The 17,144-nt window shown below is 46.6% G+C and overlaps 1 protein-coding gene across 1 annotated transcript in view; it reads right to left on the minus strand.

Annotated features, from left to right (window-relative positions):
* The window catches only part of SAC3D1 (SAC3 domain containing 1), a 74,177-nt gene extending 57,292 nt beyond the window's left edge, over window positions 1-16,885 (minus strand). The window contains exon 1 of the mRNA XM_086936699.1: window positions 16,796-16,885. The gene's annotated coding sequence lies outside the window, so the exon portion shown is untranslated. The remainder of the gene's footprint in view (window positions 1-16,795) is intronic.
* Between the last annotated feature and the right edge of the window lie 259 nt (window positions 16,886-17,144).

Here is a 17,144-nt window from a genome sequence, read left to right on the forward strand (position 1 = left end):
GGTGCCAGGCTCTACAACTTGAACACTACAATTGAAACAACACTTCTGATGCTTCTTTAGGATGTTCATATTAAAACATAATATACTGCCCCTTACTCTCACTGTTACCTTAAATGGGTTGCATTATTTATTATTATAATTTTTTACCAGCCAGAGACCTCCCCATTATAATTGAGCTCTTGTCCTTCGAGGGAGCGGTTAGACTTGCCATCTTTTGGCATGTTTCCGCTGAGTTTCGCAGTCTCTGGTACTATGTTCAGCCCTAAAGCCGAATTGTGCAGGGTCCAGTAAATGGTTTGAATGAATGAATTGTGTCAATCGAGTATTTATTAGTTTCCACAATTTTTGCAGGAAATGGTAACTTGGAAATAGGACAATAGTTTGCTGGTTTAGTCTTCTAGAGAAGCGGCAAAATAGAAGCTTTTTCCACATGTTAGGAACGATCCCAGTGCCAAACACCCAGTTAAAGATGTTGGTTATCTGACAAGGCAATAGGATCAGGGATCTGTTTAGGAATGGAGGGGGGTCAAGGGTCATAAGGCAACCCAGATTTGGTAGAGTTGATCATATTAAGTATGCAGCCTTTTCTAATTTTGTGCTTGCTTGAAGGTATAACTCGGGGGTAAGTATGTGAACCCACAGGAACATTTCTGCAACACCGTTGATAAAAGCCATTAGTGTTCTGTTACTTTCCTCCACGTCTAACCCCTCCACCTTTCCTCTACAGGCGTTTTGTGGACTGTACACAGACTCCTTTTTTGGCAACACTGGAACCTTCTCTGGAATTGGAGCCTCTGTTGTGCACCTTATTGCTTCCACTAAACCCTCCTACTTGAAAGGCTGATGTTGTGTATTTTGCTGTTGCTGACCTTGTAGAAGAATGGGCTGGTAAATCTGCCTATTGGGAGGGGTGCCACACTAAGGTTGTACATTGCGAGGTAATGACTGTGGTTGCTGTGGAGTACCGATACACTTGGCTTTGCGAGTATCTTTTTTGACATCTCCCAGAACCTAATGTGCAAGAGGGCTGAAAGGTGTACTCCATCAGATGGTAAGTTTAGCAGATGTACTTGAAGGCGAAAATGGGAAACACATGGATAAGTGTGGTGATGTAGCATGACAGTGGCATTAATTTCCCATGCTATGATAAAGCATGTCACCCTCGGGTGAGTAAAGGTTCTGATCGTAAAAGGATTCCTTCCCTAGCAGTTCCATCACAAATGCACTGTTTAACATACAGGACAACATTTGGCTTTATGTTAGTCACCCGTCCTGTTTTTGTTGCAAAATACCAGGCATACTTTTTTGTGAGCTATACAATAAAGAGGGATTAGTACGTTCCTGGTTGGGCCCATCCGTTGAGATCACCGGTGTGGATATTATTAGTGGAATTAATTTGCCAGCATTTTGAAATTATCTTTCCTCCTGTGGCAAAGCCCCTCCAAGCACGGTACAGGGCTACACATAGCTCTGGCAATGTAAATCAATCCTGAATTGAAGCACCGCCGCTATTTTGGAACTTACCCATCTCTGACAATCCACCTCAAGCCTTATCTAAACAACACCCTGCTGTCTTTGAGAAAAGCACTAAAAGCTCTACCCAGAAATCGCAATCATGATTTGCACTCTCTTGGATAGTAGCACCCCAGATATCCCAGTACGATGCTGCAGTCTAAGATCTGTAAATGCCTCTAAAAGCTGCTGTGCAGCACACACTGCTACCTCTGGACATGCACAGTGATCCTATCAACACGACTTGCTATTCCAGTAATGGACTTGCAGTACCTCAGCAATGCACCTCAATTCCGACCTGCAGCATGCGGGACCATAAAAATACTGAGGCACACACATACACTTCTGTTAAGGCACCTCATCCTTCCATGCTGCTTTCCCCGTAACTCCAGTAACACAAACCCAGCTCTGCCAATGCACCTATATCCTGTCATACAGCACCCCCAGCTATTCGACAGTGAGAAACGCACTCACCTCTGTAAGCACGCTTTAACGAGGCTGAGCAGGACCAAAAACTGCTGGAGTAGAGGGACACACAGACAACTCTTCCAAAGTCCCACACTGCCACATCCTCAGTTATTTCTGCACACAAGCCCAAACACACAGAGCTGTAAGTGCCCAAGTCTGACCCACAAAATGTCCCAATTCTGTAATGATACACCATACCCAGTTCTGATGCATTCACTGATATTACAGTATAACGACTCCCACACACATCTGTAAATACACCTCAATCATAGACTACGGCACCTCCTATAGTATTGGTACTTGCATACAGGTCTGGCAGGGCAACTTAATGCTGCTGTTATTATGGCAATGAAGCGATAAGATCAGTTGACTGGGGGTGAGTGCTTGCAATGTTCAACACTCCGTCCATCATCCCCTTTGCTTTGTTTGCCCTAAGTTGGCAGGGTATGCCCAGAAGTGGGTCCCTTGCTCACTTTGCCACTGGATTCAAGCTAGCCTGGCTGATTAGCCAGAAACCGGTCCCAGGATGCTTTTTTCCGGTCCAGGGAAGACATGGCTTGGCAGTTCGGGCTGGACTGTTCCCATGAGACACAGGGTCAGACTGATTTGCATATGGCCATGTCTTAACTGGGGTGGTGGAGTGAGCTAAAGAATGATCATGAATTAAAACCAGATCAATTGACTTGGGGTGAGTGCTTGCAATGTTCAACACTCCGTCCATCATCCCCTTTGGTTTTGCGTTATTATGGCAATAGCACACACTCAGCTCTGTCCATACTTCTCAATCTGGGTCTTGGGGGGGGTCCCCAAGCTGGAATGGTGACAATCTTAGGTGGTAGGGTGCGCCACCTGGCAGTTTCCTACCTGGTGCCCTAACTACACCACTGACCCCTGCCCTAGCTGTCACTTACTGGCCTTGATAGTGAGGCCTGCTCTCTGTAGAGCCTTAAACACTTCCCAGAGGCAGTACAAGTTATCTTCCCAGCTGGAACTGATCACTGCAATGTCATCCATGTAGGCGGCACTGAAACCCTCCAGCCCAGCCAACACATGGCTGACCAACCTCTGAAAGGTGACAGGAGCGTTCATCAACCCAAAGAGCATAACCCGGAACTGGCAGTGCCCCTCTGGTGTTGAAAACACTGACCTCTCTTTGGCCCTATCGTGAAGTCAATATGTCAGTATCAAGACGTTAGATCAAACATACAAAGGAACTTGTCGGTTCCCATCCGAGCAATGAGCTCAACAGCTCTGGAGATGGGATGCGCGTCAGTCTTAGTGATGGCGTTGAGCCCACGGCAGTCCACACAGAACCGCAGCTCAGGTGTGGCACCGGATGCAGCAGCCTTTGGGACCAAGACCACTGGGCAGGCCCAAGGACTATTTGTTTGGCTGTATCACCCCCTAATGCTAGCATTTTGGAAACCTCTTCCTTGATGCTTGGCAGACAGGTCAGGAAAAGGCACACTCTCCTCCTACATTCCACCAGATAACGCCAAGAGCATGTTCACTTCAGACCTCTCAAAGTGAGGTTTGAGGTGGTTCACATGTAGGACCCTCAAAGGGTTCCTTGAAAAACTGCAAGTTCACCAGATAGGTGACAACACTCTTGCGCTCCACCAACTCAAATAGCCCAGTCCACTTATCCTGGCGAGCACACATCTGTACTGGAGCCATGACCCACACTTTCTGGCCAGGCTGAAACTCAGCCAGAGTGGCATTCTGGTCATAGCAGTGTTTCATATCTTCCTGGCTGGCCTCCAGGTTCACCTGAGCGAGTTTCCTGAAGAGCGCAGTCTGGTTTCTGAAGGACAACTTGTATCTAAATCAGGGGTCTCCAAACCGGTCCTGGAGGGCCGGATCCATGCCAGATTTTTTAAATAACTACATGTATCTCATTGGGGATATCCCAAAAATCTGGCATGGATCCGGCCCTCAATGACCGGTTTGGAGACCCCTCATCCAAATGCATCCTGGTGGGGACTTACTGTGAGCTTTCTCCCAGTCTTTTTTCAACAGACTAAGAGGTCCCCTCACAGGGTGACCATACAGCAGCTCAAAGGGGCTAAACCCCAGTGACTGACATCTACAGGCCCTCCCTGTAAGCAAAGAGAAGGCAGGGCAAGAGGATGCCCCACTTACGTCTCATGGAGTCTGACAGACCCCCAATAATGCCCTTCGGGGTTTGGTTGAACCTCTAAACCAATCCATTACTTTGGGGTCGTAAGGAGTGGTGAACTTGTAGGTTACACCACACTCCTCCCACAGAAAGAGACTTCATATTCTTGGGATATGTTGGTATCCCAGTCGAATACCACCTCCTTTGGGAAACCCAGGCGGCAAAAGATCTCCATCCATACCAGGCCCACCACGGGCGCTGTCACTGTTTTCAGACTTATAGTCTCCGGGTACCAGGTGGCACGTTCCATCAAGACCAGGATAAACCTGTTGCCCATGGTTGTCTTGGGGTCGAGCGGTCCCACAATGTTAATTCAACCCCACGCAAAAAGGGTGCTGACAACAGGGAGAGGTTGGAGAGGAGCCTAACATCTTCTCCCACTCTTACTAGTTGCCTGGCAAGACCTACAATGGGTATCAAAAGTTCGTTCGCATTTGGGGCCACAGAAGTGGGCGACAAGCCTGTCAAACATCTTGTCCTGCCCCAAATGGCCTGCCAAAGGCACATCATGAGCCAGACCCAGTAGGAAGGCTCTGGAGCACTGGGATACAACCAGCACATGGGCTGCCCCAGGCTCAGCAACCTTAGGCTCACTATACAGGAGACAATTCTCCCAGTAGATCCAATGTGATCCAGACTAATCATCAGCTGCCTGGTTTGCAGTCTGCTACCGCAAACCCACAAGAGAAAGGCATTCCTGCAGCTCCCTGCAGAACTTCTCCCTGGTGGGACCCCTTTCTTGCTGCCAATGGGTCAGCTCAGGCAAGTCCCCAAATTCGGCCACTGGCTCTCTCGTAGGTTCCGGGGTGTCCCCTTCAAGGTCAGCCTCCTCATAGAAGATGAGAAATTCTGGAGCTGGTTTCCCAAGCCCCCACCTCTTTCTGGCAGGCACCTGGCCCACTCTTTCAGACTCCAGGTCCTCTTCATCACCCCTACTGGCTGCCATTGACCGAGTGGTCACACACGCCCACTCAGGCAGACCCACCATCTCCAAGTGCGCTCAGGGTTCCACCTCATGCCAAAGGGAATCCTCCAGGTTGTTCCCTAGCAGACAGTCAACAGGTATGGTTGGACTCAGTCACTCTTAAGGGACCTGAGACCACCCCCCCCCCCAATCAAAGGGAACCTGCGCCACCTTGTACTGGCACTCAGAGTTGCCTATAGCAACTACTAAATGAAACACTTTAGGGACTACCTGCTCTTCAGACACCAGGTGACACCTTACCGTAGTCACATTGGCTCCAGTATCTCTCAGAGCCTCCACCCTTGGTCCATTGATGGTCACCCACTGCCAGTAAGTCTTCCTGTTTTCAGGCAAGACGGTTCTCTGGACCATTTCACTGTCCCCTAGGGAGAAAAGGGTCATCTCAGCTGGTTCCCACCCTTCCCGTAAACCCAAATCCTCTCCAAGCACTACATAGGCCAAACCCTGTGACTATGCGCCTGTTGGTGCCGGTGTCCACTTGAGACATTTGGGATCCCCATTAGCGTGACCCTCCTGACCACATGAATAACACTTGCAGGAACCATTCCCTGCAGGCTTCCCTGTAGAGATCCAATGCTTCTTCTCATGTGGGGGACGCAAATCCTTGACCTGGGAACTAGATTGGGGCCCTTTTGAGTACTCCCTCCGTTTACCCTTGCCCCCCCACTCTTCTGCTGGGAACCCTGTCCACCCTTGGTGGAGTCTCCCACATACCCCTTGTGGACCTTAGTGCTGACCCAGTGGTCTGCCTCCACAGCAAGCTTCCTGGGATCCGTAAGATTACGGTCAATCAAGTGCTAGCACAGCTCTGGAAAACTACTATTGGACAACTGCTCTTATGCAATTAAATCATAAATCCCTCTATAGTCCGTTAACTCGCTGCCCTTCACCCAACCATCCAATGCTCTGCAGAAGGAAGCAACATATTCAACCCATGTCTGACTCAAGCTTCTTAAAGGCCCTGAACTTCTGTCTGTGCACCCATACCTCCTGACCAAGGTCTTTTTCATGAGGGGGTACTTCACCTGATCCTCCCTGGGTAAGGTTAGCAAGGCGTCCCTTCCCTCTGCAGTGAAGTGGTTCCACAAGCCTGCCCCCCCAATCTCTCTCTGGTACCCTGTGTGATTGCATTGCTACTTCATACGGCAATGTCACCCCCACTACAAAATCTTTCACTACCTCCTTAGGTACTTGTACTTTCTCTTCTGTGTGCACTGAAGACACGCTGCCACCATTTGAACTGAACTCTGTTTGCTTGACCTTGATGTCAAGCTCCTTCAAACGCAATTCATAAGCCAACAGCAATTTCTTTTCCTCCAGAGCCAGGGTTTGATCCTTCTCCTTTTGCTCAATTTCAAAATGTCCTGCTTTCCACTTTGAGTTTGACAAGCTCCAGCTCATGCTCTCTGCTCTGCCGTCTATCCTCCAGCTCCTCCGGGGACAGAGTCTTAGAAGACACACTGCTGCCTGCCCTGGAGATAACCTCCCCCTCAGACAGATCCTGGGCCTTCACTTGGTCCCCAGACATTTCTCTCGCCTCCATATCCACAACTTTCTCGCCTGAGAGCTCACACTCATTTCTGGCAGCTACCCGGACCCTCAGCTCCTTTTGTAGCCCCTCTTTCCTGGTGAGGCCATTGATTTGGACTTTGTTGCATTTACAAATTGACTTCAATTTAGGGACGGCGTAAGACCCCAGCCTATCTTCCTCAAACACCAAATCCAAGGATGCCACTGAAGATGCTCTAGACAGAGACATGCTGAAGTAAGGAGCTCAACAACTGCAGAAACCGAAAAATGAAACATTATGTGGTTCCGTACTGGTCTGCGATATGGATGTAGTGTACACCAATCACCGTATGTAAGGTACAAATGCAAGTCCTATGCTCAACGCTGGCCACCGATGTTAAAAATGGGGTTTCTGGTTGTCAGTCAGTTGCATCCTGTACAAGCAGGAACCGTCATTATAGTCAGGATGAGTAAAGTACATTCCTACGTTTGCCTGTGCTCACCCTTTTGGTAGCTTGGCACAGAGCAGTTAGGCTAAACTACAGAAGTAATGTGTAAAGCATTTGTGCAAATATACAGTAACACAGTTAAAACACCACAACAAGATTGATCTAATTAAAACAAGACCAAACGACAAAAATGCGACATACATACATCAAAATTAACATTGTAAAAAAGTTCAAAACTGTTTAGTCCATAGAAAATAATGGATACGTCACTTTTTGGTGCAAAGTAACGGAGATGCATCGAAGGCGACAGGCGCGAGGGAGGTGAGGCACTGCAAAGCAATGTATTGGTTCCTTACTTTCAGGGAAGGTGATGCGTAGGTTCCTTACTCACAAGGAAGGTGAAGCCTCTGTTCCTTACTGCTACGCAGGGGAGGTGATGCATCTGTTCCTTACTGTGAGGGGAGGTGATGCAGCAGTCTCCAGACACGCAGCCTTGGCTTCGAATTGTAGCCCAGCATTGATGACGGAAATGGTGCACAGGTGCTATGCGTGGAGAACTGGAGGTGCTGGAGGTTGATACGGCGGCTGCAAAACAGGTGCTGCATTGATTTCTTCAACCGCGGACCTACAATGCTTTGATTCTTTCAGCCGCACAGCAGGGCCTGCGTCGGAGTTCGTGCAGTGGTCTCGGACTTCAGACACACACTGCACTGATCTTGAAATTTGTCAGTCTATTCGGCCACTGACAGGCGCTGCGTCGATTTCTTCGGCTGTACCGCAGAGGTGCTTGGAAATTTCTCCCGCACATCAGTGCTGCGTCACAAGAACAGGCCCTGAAAGGGCGATAAATCGATTCTGACGGTTTCAAGCAGCAAAACAACCTGCAAGGCCCCATAACTGGAATTAGCACCACAAGGCAGGTCGTAACTCCCAGCAGTGGAGTTCAGGGATGCTGCAGATTAAATCTTTGATGGCTTGGGGCTTCTTAACAGGAGGCAAGCGCACACAAGCCCTTGGAGAAACTTCACAAGCAGGATACCAAGCAAAGTCCAGTCCTTTTCCTCTCCAAAGCAGAAGCAGCAACTGCAGGCCAACCCTGCAAAGCAACACACAGCAGCAAAGGGGCAATACTTCTCCTCACAGCTCTTCTCCTTGGCAGATGTTCCTCTTGATCCAGAAGCATTGTCAACAACAGAATTTAAAAACTAACTTCACTAAAAGATATCTTTTTAATCCTGAGCTCAGTGAGCCCAACCCCATAATCTCTAGCTGTTCCCCAACTGAAAGTTACATTTGAAAAATGTTGCAAGCACTATCTCTCCCATAGGCTATCATTGGAGCTGCCTTGTGATAGTGAAAAACTAAATTGCCAGTATTTCACTATCTGGACATGTAAAACACGCCAGTACATATCCTACCTCTCAAATACACTGCACCCTGTCCACGGGGGTACCCTACATGTAAAAAAAGGAAAGTTTTGGGCCTGGTAAGTGGGTGCACTTACCAGGTTAACATGGCAGTTTAAAACTGCCTTCAGAGACACTGCAGTGGCAGGCTTGCGACAAATTTACAGGGATACTCGTGAAGGTGGCACAACCAGTGCTGCAAGCCCACTAGTAGCATTTGATATACAGGCCCTGGGCGCACACAGTCCACTTTACTAGAGGCTTACCTGTAAATCAAATATGGCAACCATGGATAATCAATCAGAATAATAATTTACACAGGGAGCTCTTACACTTTAGCACTGATCAGCAGTGGTAAAGTGCCTAGAGTACCTAAACCAACAAAAAAGAAGTCCAGTATACAGTCAAAAATACAGGAGGCAGAGGCAAAAAGATGGGAACCCACACCAAGGATGCCAGCTCTAACACTTTTATAACTGCGCGCTTCAACTTATTGGCTGATACATTTCTTAGAAGAAGAGGCCAAATATTTGGCAACTCTTCTTTTGCATGATTTACACTCCTGGGGGGAAAAAAATCAAAAAATAATTACAGAACATCAAACAGGGTTTCTGCAAGGTATGGGAAAAATCTCTGATTTGATGGCCTTATCATTAACAAGCATTTGCAATGCAATCGGTCTCGCATTTGCAAGAGTTTAAGCTGTTGGAATTGTAAATCATAATGCCTTTTATTAATCTTTTTAAAACCAACACAATGCAATAGGTCTCACATTTGCGAGACCTAACCGATCTGACTGGTAATGTAGAGTGACAGAGCATTCAGCGCTTTACAGCGCAATTACAGCGAGGCTCTGAGCGTATTTTTAATTTCCCAGTTATGTATTTTATTTAATGTTTCTTTGTTTTTTCCCCTGTTTTTAACTTTGCCCCATTGCTTGCACTATAATAGTTGTCTCACCGCACTTGGCGGGTCCCGGGTAATTTCTTCGCTTTTGGGCGCCATCTTAGAGGATCTGAAGGACGCCTGGCGGCGCCATTGGGGAGATCGGTCTAGTCGTCAGAAGGACGCTAGACCGGTATTTAAGGCAAGTGGGAAGCGCGCGCAGTCTAACCGATCTGACTGGTAATGTAGAGTGACTGAGAGCGTTCAGCGCTTTAAAGCGCAATTACAGCGAGGCTCTGAGCTATTTTTTAATTTCCCAGTTCTGTATTTTTTTTAACGTTTCTTTGTTTTTTCCCCTGTTTTTAACTTTGCCCCATTGCTTGCACTATAATAGTTGTCTCACCGCACTTGGCGGGTCCCGGGTCATTTCTTCGCTTTTGGGCGGCATCTTAGAGGATCTGAAGGATGCCTGACGGCGCCATTGGGGAGATCGGTCTAGTCGTCAGAAGGACGCTAGACCGGTATTTAATACGGCCATGACAACGCGCAGCGGACTCGCCAGAGTCCAGCCCGTCTGTGCCCGTCCGGGCCCGGACGGGCTTAGGGCCAGCTCCCCTGTTCAATCTGGTAAGCTCTGCAACCACCTACTCGCGCGCAGATTTACTTCGGCTTCGCCCCCTGGAATCTTCACGCTGCACATTTGCACATAAAGGTACTGACCCTTTTACACACTGTGTACTATGTAACCCCCCCTAACCAAGTAGCGGTAAAGAATACTTTACGATCTGCCCTATTGAACTGTAGATCCCTCCCGAGGCACTCACTGGAAATCAATCTCCTCATACAGGAGCATGAGTTAGATATTCTGTTTATAACAGAAACCTGGCTTATGCAAGGCTCAGAAGCAGATATAGTGAAAGCCCTTCCTCCCGGCTTTTTGATTTATTCACAGGACAGGTCAAATTGGGCGGGGGGGAGGTGTTGCCATTCTTTACAAAAACTCTTTGGTATGTAGAGCCCAAAATGGTGAGGTGGAGGACTGTGAGAGCTGTAAATTCTCCATACAAATTTTACCTACTGTGGCGATGTCCGGGATATTAGTCTACCGCCCTCCAGGAAGTATTGGGAATTTCGTGAGCTCCCTTATGAAAACCGTGATGGTTCTTGCCGCTTCTACGACAAATTTTATCACACTGGGATATTTCAATCTTCATTTCGATGACCAGGAAGATCGGTCGGCGGTAGACCTTCAATGTGACCTAAAAGCTTACGAGGTCAATCTTATAAACCTAGAGGCCACCCATAACAAGGGTCATCTGCTTGATCCGATCTTTACAAATGTTACTGCCATGAAAGCCGCCTCCCCGATTCCCCTCCCGTGGACGGACCTTATTATGATCCCCTTCGCCTGGCAAACTGAGATGGATAGTACTTCTACCATCAGTGTATGTGCGCCTGAAAGACCCTGGTCTAGGCTGTCTGTGGAGAACTTGACGCTTAGACTGGAGGCCTCAAGCCCCCCTGTAGGGAAGCATCTGGTATTGGCGGAAGCAGATTTCTGCAGATGGATGTCCAATGCACTTGACTCTGTCCTCCCCATAAGATCGCCAGAAAGGAGGGAGAAAAGAAGGAGCTCCGCTCCCTGGTATACGCCAGAGTTGAGAGCTATGCGGAGGGGCTGTAAAAAACTGGAACGTGCCTGGAAGAGGAACTGGGAAGTAGCCAGTAAGACGGAATATCGTGCTGCGATAAGGAATTACAAACTCACCATCCGGTGTGCTAAAACTCAGTTCCTCGAGAAGAGAATTAGCAATGCCTCCAACTGCTCCAGAGAAACGTTTCTAGTGGTCAAGGAACTCCTGAGGGTCCCGGTACCGCCTGCTTCCACAGACAACTTGGAAGGAAAATGTAATGACCTAGCAGAGTACTTCCATACAAAAATAGAATTTTTTTTGAATACATTGCCTCAACTTAGCATAGGAGTAGAGTCCAACGAGGACGGAGGGAGACCCCTGGAGACCCTCGAGTCTTTCGGACCAGTATTTGTGGATGAGGTTCTTAAGGTCCTGGTGACCGTTAAGAGTGGTTCTCCCCGTGATGTAGTCCCCATGAGGATTCTCAAACTAGTTGCCCCTTCCATCGCGGAACCGATAACCGAGGTTATCAATGCCTCGTTGTGTTCCAGTGTGGTGCCACCTAATTGGAAGGGAGCAGTAGTAAAAGCCATCCTAAAAAAACCTAACCTTGATCCCCTTGACATGGCAAACTACAGGCCCATTTCTCTACTTCCGGGACTCAGTAAAATCGCGGAAAAGTTGGTTAATTTCCAGCTATCCAATTTCCTTGAGTCCAACGGTTTATTGAGAAGTTCTCAAACGGGCTTTCGCCCGGGTCAAGGCACTGACACCGCCCTGCTGGCAGTCGTTGAAGAAGCAAGAAGCATTTTGGGTTCGGAGGATCAGTGGCAGTGATCCTCCTGGACCTTAGTGCAGCTTTTGACACTGTTAACCATCAAGTGTTACTTCAACGGCTGTCAGACGTCGGAGTGTGCGGGACTGCGGTGAAATGGCTGCGGTCATTTCTCAGCGATCGGACCTTTCAGGTCTGGGAAGGCAGCGCACGATCGGCATCCACCCACCTCCATTGTGGAGAGCCGCAGGGCTCCTCCTTGACCCCCACATTATTTAATGTGTATATGGCCCCCTTAGAGGATGTGGTGGCTCCATTTAACATCAAAATCGTGAGCTATGCCGATGACACCCAGCTGGTGTTTGCCCTATCCCAGGCCACGGAAAATCCCCAGGTGCTGCACTCCTGCCTATCCAAAGTCCACACTTGGATGGGGGAGTCAGCACTAAAGCTGAACGGTTCAAAGACCGAAATAATGCTGATGGGGAAGAAAAGTCCCTCACTCCCCCTGTCCGTCTGGCCTAGCTGTCTGGGATCATCGCCCAAACCCAAGGCTGAGATCAAGAGCCTTGGAATTTGGTTGGAGCAAGATCTCTCCTTTAGGACCCAGGCTACTAAGATGGCAGGTGTCTGTTTTGGCCTTCTCCGATCTGTGAGCAAAGTGCTGCCTCTTCTTCCATTTCCATCTCGGAAGCTTTTGATCCAGGGGCTGATTATATCAAGATTGGATTTTAGCAATGCAATCTACTTGGGCGCCCCTGAGACCACTCTGAATAAATTACAGCAAGTTCAGAATGCGGCGGCACGAATGCTCAATAACATCTTCATGTCACGGTCGGCCAATCCCGCACTGAGGGCTTTGCATTGGTTATCAGTGCTCTGATGAGACATCCTGTGCCCTCTGCCACATGTCTTGTGGCAAACCTTCAAGTCCATACCTTAATACAGCATGCCTCGCAGAGCAGCACATGCGCTGCCTAGGCTCGACTTAAAAATCCAAAGCAACTAATGAGTAATAGATTGTTCAAACGTTTCGTACAAAGCAGTTAGGACCAGACTGAAACGTGCACCACAAGATGACAGATTCCTGAGGGAGAAGAGAGAGAAAAATCAGATTGCGGGATACAGCTTTCGGCTTGATTCAAAAGGGCAGTTTCAGAAGGAGCGCGAACACTACTTTTTGTAACACTGACAGAGAAACGCATGAGCGGAACGGAAAAACATCTCAACCCCACCTTTCCCAGAATTAAGCCACAACATGTATGTGTGCCTCTAAAACAAATAGGACAAACATGCCTCCGACGCCTGCACTGAAAGAAATCCCTCGGGCAAAAAGCATTAATCGCAAGCTAAACCCCATTGGGACACGGGAACATGTCCTGTCAGTTATGCACAAATAGAAGTCCTCACAGAGAAGAAAATATTTTTAAAATATACTTCAAAAGTCCATTACAAACATAACAATCAATAATAAAAGATAAACTCCACCATATAAATAAAATAACTGAGAAGAGCAGGCGCTTGCTTGTCACATTAATGCATAGATTTAAAATAAGCACACGAAGAGCATGGGCGGGTTGAGAGAGGGGAACAATGGAGGAAGCATCAGGAGATTTCTCTAATTAACACAGCGCCCACTATGCGGCGTCCATACAGGGGGTGGGCATATTTAATAGTTATTGCCGACACCTGCGAAAGTGAAAGCAGGCACAGAAAATCCCATTAAAAAAAAGGCAGCCATTGCTAAAGCTGGCGTCCCACCAGTGCGCTTTAGATTAATTAGGCAAAGAGTTCTCTTGAGGGGCTAATACAAGCAATACTGCAAGGACACACGTAAAAGGTCCAGTCCTGATGGGAGGTTACAAAAGAAGACAGGGAGGTACTAAGGAGGGACTAATAAGCCTATTAACAAATCAAAAGTCAATATTTAAGAAGGACAATAAAAGCAGTCAATTGAAAAGATGGGCGGAGTGTGGCTGGAGCTTCAAGTCCATACCTAATACAGCATGCCTCGCAGCGCATGCCCTGCCCAGGCACGACCTAAAAATGAATCAAGCGTTTGCAAAGCGATCCCTGTTTTTTTTTACTTCAAGGGCCACATTAGATCGAGTATCCAGGAATAACTTATGGGTAAAACTTTTTCGTTGGGGGACTCCTCCAGCTTTGCTGAAATGGATCCTCTTACTATACACCAACACTTGGGTGCGCATAAAAATTGGTCATGGGTCTAACCTCTTGAAAAACATACTGAGTCTGGCTTGAAGTAGGGTTGTCTCTTGGCGCCACTCGTGTTTAACTTATAGACTGCAGATCTACCAACTGAACTGGATAAGGCGCATGGCCATCCACCAAGGTTGGAAGGAGTCACGCTTTCATGTCTATTATATGACGATTAAATGTTATTACTCAGCAAGACTAGGGTTGGGTTGAAACACTTCTGGTTAAATTGGATGAGTTTTCTATGACAATAAAATGGAAATCAATCAAGGTAGGAAGGTAAAGAAAAAAAGCAAAGTGTTCAATTAATGACCCCAAGTTGAAAGAACTTTGGATTATAAATTCCTGGGTGTTATTATTCATAATAGAGGAAACCTGAAAGCCCATAAGCAGGCCATTAAATCAAAACCTAATGCCGGACAGACATTTTTTACTATCAACATGTCTCTGAGAGGGATGGCACTGGCAAAATAATAAAAGTCAAGCTGTTGCCACCCTAGCTTATGGCTGCGAAGCTTTTTGTGGCAAAGGGCAAATTTTAAGGACACAATTATTGCAAAGATTTATAGTTAAGTCTTTTGCCTTCCAAGAAATGCTTTACCCACCCAAAATTGCTTGGCATTTGGTGTAAATGTCCAGATATTTGAAAATTTAGGGATGTGTCTACAACATGTTTTAAGTTAAAGGCTGCCAAGCTAAATTCCTTTGACTATGCAATCTGGATGGAAACCAGAGAGAATTGTACTACTTATTTTGGGAAATATTTGGACGCAGCTTTAGATTTATTACAATTAAAAGACTTATGGGCTTTGCCCGTTTCATTTCAAGAATTTAGAAAATTAGTAAATAAACCTATTCAACGGCTGTCAAGATCACAGAACGAGATTCTTTTACCTCAATGTGCCCATGCATTTAATACTTATGCAGTTCAACATAGGCTACTCAATCTTTTTTTTAAACTTGGCATAAATATATGCACTTTAGAAGAAGAGGCCTGGCAATGAACGATCTGGCTCCACCATGGATTAAATCAAAGTATAGCAATGTCTGCAGATTATGTCATTCAGCAACTAAGGCTATTATTCACATTGTTTGTATTTGTTCTTGCCTACTAGTCTAGCAGTGCATTAATTCCTGTACGCAGGCAATCATTGCGTGACTGGACCCCAACCATTTGCGCTTAAATACTGCGTTTAAGAAGCTTTTGATGCTGCTGGAGAACAGATTATTGAAGGCCAGCCACTAGCACAATTATTTCAGCCACACAGTCAACTATAAAGCGTTAATGTGATTAGTTTGATCCCTTCTAGCTTCGTCTTTTTGTTAATGTCTTTTAAGTGATTATTTGTTTTGCTGTATCAATTAGTATGAACGTCTTTTTGCCATATATGATTAAACGTCCTATTAAGCTATTGCTTAGCGCTGCTGCTACTTTGAGTGATTTTTTGGTTTTTCGATTTTTAATTGCGTCAGTATTTTGTTAGTAATTTTTTTTAAACATCTATATACAATAAAGTCATTTTTTCATTCACAAGCGTGTCTGGCGAGGTACCTAGATCATTATTTGCAACCCATAACCCCAACCATTACACATGCACATACTATTGCTATTTACAAGCGTCCACACAGTATTGGCATAGTACGGCTGTCTCAATGGCACACCTTGCTTTACCATTTTACAACAATAAATAGGACCACATAATTGTGCCGGTGCACATTAGTGATGATCATTCTGTAGCACATCCAGCTATCACTAAAACATAATGCACATAAATCCTGCCCTGCAGCTTACTCTCTTATTCCATGACGGAACCAAGACAGTTCAGTTCTACCAATGTACTTCAGACAAGCAAGGTGGGAATGGGACAGAAAATAGGCAGACAACAAAAGAAAAGTGATAGAACGCTAAAATTGTGGCCCATGTTTACAAACTGGGGCAGTTTTGTACTTGTAAAGACACGCTGTACAAGTGCTTTGCAAAGTATGGAAGACTGGGTGGATTTCTGTTTGCAGGAGGCAATATGTATTTAAGTATTAGGGAAAGAAATCAACAGTAACAAACCAGCACAAAAGGCCATCAAATAGGCTCACAAATAGCCAAAATTAAACGAAGAACACTGCCCTGTCAGACAAGCCCATGGTGTCAGCAGCACTAAAGCTGGTGCAAGAACTGAGAACGTCCTTAAATCGCACATTTCTGCCAATGTCCCTCACTCGTATTTTGCAGCTCCCTATACTATTCTAATAAGAGACGAACAGCATTCTACCCTTTTGTGAAAGGGCAAACGAGGATGTAGTGAAAGTATGGGGGGGGGGGGGTACACTGCAGGTGTAATTGTGAAGGGAGGGGGAACACAGGAATAACGTGCTCCCTCAGATACACCACGCAAGTTTACTCACACCTTTTACTATTCCTCAGTGGTAAGCGATGTCTCCCTACCAAGTTCCACAATAATGTTTTTGCCTCAACAATATTGCCCCAATATGAACCGGGCTGTCTTTTTGTTATTTTAGTGACGAGTGCTACTGTAGGTTATGCTGTCAGTCAGATGATGCTGTCACGGACAGCCGTTATGAGGGTATATGAAGAAGATATGAGCGCGCCCACCGCTCCGGCTCAAACTTTCCTATTAATATACTGCTGACTTAGAGCGTGTTTTAATGGCTTCAGCAAGCTTACAAATGAACTTCCTTTCCCTTTAGCTACCGCTCAGCCGACTTCAGCAGCGCACACACTCCCATATTCCCTCCCGGCAGCATCCCCTGCTATACTCACCAGCAGCAGATTGTTCCCTCCCGCACAACCCAGTTGCTCGGCACAGATTGCAACTTCCTGGTAACAACTTCCGGTCACATATCCCACAATGCGCTTTTCTGTAGTTTTTACGTGTAAACCAGCATGCCCCGTGTTACAGAGCCAGGGCTACTGTAGTGAATGAACACAGCTGGTACTAGTCGCTGGTGGGGATCACCCCCACTTATTTTCCTGCATCCGCTATTGACAGGGATTAAGAGAGAGAAAAACACACTAACGGGAAAGAAGGGGGGTAGACAAAAACAAACAAGCATTAGCAACGCCAATAGATTTGGCTTTAAAAACACTGTTGTATGGTAAGGTGAGACAC

Source organism: Lissotriton vulgaris, chromosome 9 (assembly GCF_964263255.1).
Source record: "Lissotriton vulgaris chromosome 9, aLisVul1.2, whole genome shotgun sequence".
NCBI lineage: Eukaryota > Metazoa > Chordata > Amphibia > Caudata > Salamandridae > Lissotriton > Lissotriton vulgaris.